This window comes from Sciurus vulgaris (assembly GCF_902686455.1).
Source record: "Sciurus vulgaris genome assembly, chromosome: 14".
NCBI classification, from domain to species: Eukaryota; Metazoa; Chordata; class Mammalia; order Rodentia; family Sciuridae; genus Sciurus; species Sciurus vulgaris.
In genome coordinates this window covers 3,021,399-3,027,398 of record NC_136475.1, presented here as the reverse complement: position 1 = coordinate 3,027,398, position 6,000 = coordinate 3,021,399, and the positions used below count along the sequence as shown (strand labels likewise).

Genomic DNA, 6,000 nt, shown 5'->3' with positions numbered 1-6,000 from the left:
AAAACTTATTAGTATTGGTTTGTACACAAGCCAGGCCAGTCTCCACTGAGACTAATATATGAGGATTCCAACAGGTACACAGGGGTCCCAGACAGGTTCAGTGGCAGTGGGTCAGGGACAGACTTCACACTGAAAATCAGCAGGATGGAGGCTGAGGATGCTGGAGTGTATTGCCAGCAATGTGTACAGCTTCCTCCCACAGTGGTGCAGCCCCAAACAAAAATCACTTGTCTGGTTGTCCCAGCTGCCACATGTGCTGCTAGTCTGGCAGCAGTTCATCAGATTCTCTGAGTGTGTGAGAGGAAGATGCTGGGGACTCAGGCAACAGGATGCAGCTGAGGGCTGTGAACCATGACTGCCTCATCCACAGCTCAGGCCAAACCCATTGATGGCCCCGTCAGCTGCAGCAGCCTGGCCTTGCACATGGAGGACAGGATAGGAGCAGATGGGTCCAAGAACCTTCTGATAAACAGGATGAGTGTGAACACTTCCCACTGAGCAGGATCGGGGCCATGGGCAAGACTCTGGCACAGGGGTCGATGGTCTAGGGAAATTCTAGAGTTCCCCTGGTGCTTGCAAATTCTTTTCTTTCTGAAATCAGGATATAGCCTCATCACACACTCAAAAAGGAGTTACCCTACAATAACTAATGAAAGAAATTCATGAAAATATCTTTTTTAATGTGGTTATCAATCTTCCATTTATAATTATTCCAGGATCCACCAGGGATACCATGATGGTGCAGACAGCTGTCACCCTGCCTGCCACCCCTCGACTTCCTGCCTCCATCTTGGGTAGAATCTGTGTTGGAAAAGGCCCTCATAAGTCACCTAGAGGGTGCAAGGTTTTTCCTGAGCTGGGAAAGTGGGCTTCATGCAGACTCTGGGTCTCAACTGCCTCTGTGGGTCTTAAACATCCTGGCAAGCTGAACCTCAGGTCAACTCACATGTTCCTATGAGACCAGCAGGGTACAGGTAAGATTCCAAAAGGAGATTCTACCCCACTCAGATGCCTGGGCATGACTTGAGGAAGATGGTCACTCAGGAGACTCTTTTTGGTCAAGGTGAAGATGCTGTTGACCACAAGGCAGATCTTGCCTGGGAAGGTCAGCACAAGATGCAGTGAAGGCCCTGGTCCATACCACAGGCCCACAGAGACCACAAGCAGGAGCACCCTGGGAGAGTCCATGGCAATGGGGGAGGTTTCCTCTGCTTTCTGACCCAGTCTCCTCTCCCTTCTGTGAGCACAGCTAATGTTCATGGAGAATCCCAGCCCCGAGCCAAAGGCTCAGCTCCTGTCCCATCTGTTAAGGAGGCTCCATGCAAACGCCCAGATCAGCTGGCTCTTCCCTATGCTCCACCACTGGTCTACACCTGAATCCCACATTTGAAATATTCTCTCAGGAAACATGAGGTAACAATCCCTGCAAGATTATAAAACCATGTGTAATTAATAATTTACCAGAGGAAAAATAATAAGAAAGTGATTAATGCAAGGAAAATGAAGATAGCAGAGAAATGGACCACAAAACAGGTGGGAAAATAGAAACAATAAATGAAATTAAGCACCTGGAATTTCCTTCAAACTGAGAATAGATGAACCTGGATGGACTTGAAGATGCTGGTAGGGGGAGCAGAGCATTCCAGCCACCAGCAAATGCTGAGTCAACTGAACCTCAACAACTCCCTGGATCCCATCAGGGAAGTGAGGCCCCAGGGCCAGACACTGCCCAAGACTGGGGAGGCAGAGGGCAGATGGCAGAGGGCAGATGGCAGAGGGCAGATGCAGGGAATCACCCTCACCAGAGCAGACACCCACAGGCAGGAGTCTCTAAGAGACAGGGACCAGGGCAGGAAAACCTGACCTGTAATTGACATGTGGCTGGAGGCTCAACCTGGAAACTAGAAGAGTTACAAACCTCAGGTCACTGCATCTTCAGCACCTCAGCCACACCCCTCCTCATGCACTTTCTCCCTGAGATTTAAGACCTCACTCCCTCCTGCCACTTCCACTCCACACGGTCCCTTCTCAGTCACCTCCCAGGTTCCTCCTTCTCCACTCTTTTGCAGAACTCAGGCCCTGGGCTGCTACAAAGCCATCAGCAAATAGGGAAGCAAATGGCCTGGACAGTGGATCCTGAGCAGTGAGTGAACCCAGAGACCAGGACACTGACAATCCTGCCTGCTGACCACTCTGGGAGGAGACCTTGTCCAGAGGAAGCCAGAGGACACCTGGTGAGGACCCCCAGGCAGCCCAGGAAAGGGCAGAGTGAGAATCCCAAGTCCTGTTCAATGGCAGCATCCACTTGCCCATCCAAGGGAGGCCCCTGGAGATCCAGCCAGCAGGGGAGTCTCTCCATGCTGCACCTGTGGCTCACGTTCCACACACCTGAAGACACACCTTCATCCAGACCACCCAGGAAGCCACTCCTGATTCCTCACTGACAGAAAAGTGGGGAGAGTCAAAGGGTTTTACACAGAAATATACAGAGCATGCAGCATAATAGTAAGAAGTTCAACAAAAGATTGACAAAACTACAATTTTTTTTGACTGCAGAGAGCAACAGTGCTTCCCTGGGTTTACCTAACATTGAAGTACCCCTCATGGCATTAGCACCACACAAAGAGGTTAGCTTATGTACATTTTTCTGTCCAAATACAAATCTGTTTGATTTTACCTTTTCAACTCGTTGACTTGGTAAACACTAAATTTCCTTCTTTTTTTTTTTTTTTTTTTTTTTAAGAAAATGTTTTCTGTACCGGGATTTAAAAAAAGCATTCAATAAGTCACTCCCTTTCCAGGACACTCTCCCATAGCACAGTGACAGGCCATGTGCTCCACCTGGTGCAAACACAAGGGTACAGAGCTTTTTCAGCCTGTGTGGAGTAAAACTGGCTGAAACTGTCCCAGACATTAGGAAGAATATGGACCTTCAGGATGCTAAGAATGTAAGTCCCAAATAGAACCAACCAAAGTAAGTCACACTACAATGTTATAAAGAAAGGATTAAAACAAAGATAGAGACACTTTTGAAAGGAAAAGAACAAAAAAAAAGCCCCTTGACATTCTAGGCAACTTCAATAGGGCTATCAGAGATATTTCAGCATCTCAGAAGAACTATGCAGAAAGAAGGAATGAGAATAATACATGCAATGCTAGAGAAAAAACTTAGCCAAGAATAACCAACGACCCCACTGTTCCTGATGCAATTTCTAAGCTGACGTTAAACATTTATTGAAATTGTGCTAGTTTTCAAGCATCATAAAAACTGGATCACAGGACATATGCTCCTGTGCCCATTTGCTCTTGCGTACCTCTGCAGGGTTCTTGAAGGCAGTGAAGGTTTCCACTGGTCTGTAGTGTTATGTACTTTACTTGTTTTATGGATCCATTCTACTCTTCATTAGCACTTACTTATTTCAGTTTGCAGTTTTCACAGATAATGCTGTGAGGTCACTGCACATGGGGACATGTGCACCTCTATGTGTCCTGAGAGGAAGGCCTGGATCCCAGGGTACAAGCATGGTCAGAGAGTCCTCCTACTCAGGTGCATTCACATTTCCAAACACAGGAAACTGATCTGGATCATTCCCCATGCTCTGCTCAATGATCTTCATGGTTTACTTTTGTAGTGATTCTTCTGAATATTTGTGTTGGTTTGTTGCAAATTTCACTCTGATATTGATACCGAGCACACTTCACATTCTACATGTCCATTTGCATATGAGGCTGACAGAGAAACTTTCTTATGAAGAAGACTTCTCCACAGTATTTGGAGAGTTGCCTTTGTCACAAAAAATGACCATCAGTCTCAGAATATCTGATTAGTTCCACTGGGCAGCTTGACTGGGCTCACCAACACCAGGGTTCTGCACCATAGTGTAAGAACTCTTCATGGTGCTTCTTCTGAATGGCCTCCTGTGCTTCCTGTCAATCATAGGCTGGAGGAGCAGTACTGCACTGAGCAGGGCATGCAAACCTTCAGGGACATCAACTCACGTGGGTCTGATCTGATGGGTGAGTGCTGGGGTTGACAAGGACATAGGAACAGAGTACAGAGGATCTTCTCTGAGTCCAACACAACCTCCCAGTGACCCTGAGAGCCTGATGCCTCAGAGTAGAGCTCTCAGCAGGTGGAGGCAGCAGGAGGAGCAGCTGGGGCAGCCAATCCTCATACTTCTTCTTCCCTGGGAGGTTTTTGTCATGGTCTGTATCACTGTGGGAGGGAGCTCATCATACTGTTGACAGAAATAAGTGGCCAAATCATCAGGCTCCAGTCTGCTAAAGGTGAGAGTATAATCTGTCCCAGATCCACTGCCACTGAATCTTGTGGGGACCCCAGATTCCAAACTGCTTGTGTAATAGATCAGGAGCTTAGGAGCTTGCCCTGGCTTCTTTGGTACCAGTTTAAGTTATTGCTAATGCCCTGACTGGCCCTGCAGGTGATGGAGACTCTTTCTCCTGGAGATTTAGACAGGGAGGATGGAGACTGGGTCATCATGATGTCACATCTGGCAGCTGAAATTGGACACATGAAAGGAAATATGCACATAATTATTTAAGTTGTATGATGATGTCCTTGAAGAGCAGGCAGCACTGATCATACTGATGTCAGATTGTCCCTGCTTACCTGGGAGGCAGAGCATCAGGGGCCCCAGGAGCTGAGCAGGGGCCCTCCTGTCCATGCTGTGTCCTGATGGGACTGACTCTTGCACAGGTTGTGAGCAGCCTATTAAGAAGTCCTCAGGTCAGTGGGTTGTGCTCTGGGTGCATGCAAATCATCAGGGCTGAACAGGCTGGGCACAGCTGCAGGGTGTCTCCTCTCATCTCTCAGCCCTGGTCAAGTGTCACCAGATGTCCCAGTAAAGACCATGGCACCACAGATTTCCTTGGAGTAAATGTGTTTCCTCAGGAGCCACAGCACAGGACCATCCCTCTTTCCTGGGAGTGGAGGGACCCCTTGCTCTCATCATGGTTCAGGACCCACTTCTCCTGCTCACTCTCCTGTCAAGACCAGGTCATAAGTTCTTTCACCACCCACAGCATGGTGGGTCAGGAGGAAGCTATGTAGGAGGCAGGAGCTGGAACTGCACCAAGGCAAGGCACCTGGGTGGTAGAGGGCACACTGGACAGGGTGAGGAGGGTGGTCTCACATGTGGGTGGTGACCTGGCGGCCCATGTGCATGTAAAATATACAACAGAGGGAGGTTGACACCAGAGACAATCAGAGCCACCATCCTTACTGTAGGAGGAAGGAAACTCAACCCTGAAAGGGACATCACTAGAATAAATAGGATTTTGACTTGAAGTGGAATTATCACAATAAACTCAGAGTTGTATATAGGGATAGATAGGAATGTGTATTCAGATAAGAGATGATAGATGGCAATGGTAGGTAGGTGGATTTATTGAAAGACTGATTCGTACATAGATAGATCCTCCTTAACCTACAGAGTTCCAGTAAGCACTCAGTGCCTAAGATTATTTCCATTAAAGGAATCTTGTCTACACCTTGAATCAGAAACCAAGTAGGCTCCAAAAATGATGAGACTGTGGCAACTGTAAAGCCAAACCACCTGCACTGATATCCCTGTGGCCAAATCTGGGTCATCTTGAGAATCAAAATTTATAATGATGATAAACTATCATATTAAAGAGAAGACAATCCATGAGTTCATTGTGATACTGATACTTTGGTGTTGAATGGGATGTCCATAAAGGATTGAGGAACATTTCAATAATTTCCTGTTGAATTTAATTTGAGTTTGATCATACCCAGGACCTTAGCCACGCTAGGTAAGTGCTCTGCTACTTAGCCACACCCCCAGTCCCGTGATAATTTCAAATAATCAAAGAATCTGTACAGGAGAGAAGTCTGTCAATATTCCTTTAAACCAAAAATCCATATGAACATTAGAAATAATGAGACAGATTGAAATCAGGCACCACCCAACAGAAAGCTGTACGAGGAGAGCACATTTCTAGAGTTTCCTGCTGGAG

The 6,000-nt window shown here is 47.1% G+C and overlaps 1 long non-coding RNA gene across 1 annotated transcript in view; it reads right to left on the bottom strand.

The window, feature by feature from the left end:
* Positions 1-486: 486 nt before the first annotated feature.
* Positions 487-6,000, bottom strand: part of LOC306643763 — a 78,217-nt gene continuing 72,703 nt past the window's right edge. The window contains exon 3 of the long non-coding RNA XR_013759045.1: positions 487-1,674. This is a non-coding gene — a long non-coding RNA (uncharacterized lncRNA). The remainder of the gene's footprint in view (positions 1,675-6,000) is intronic.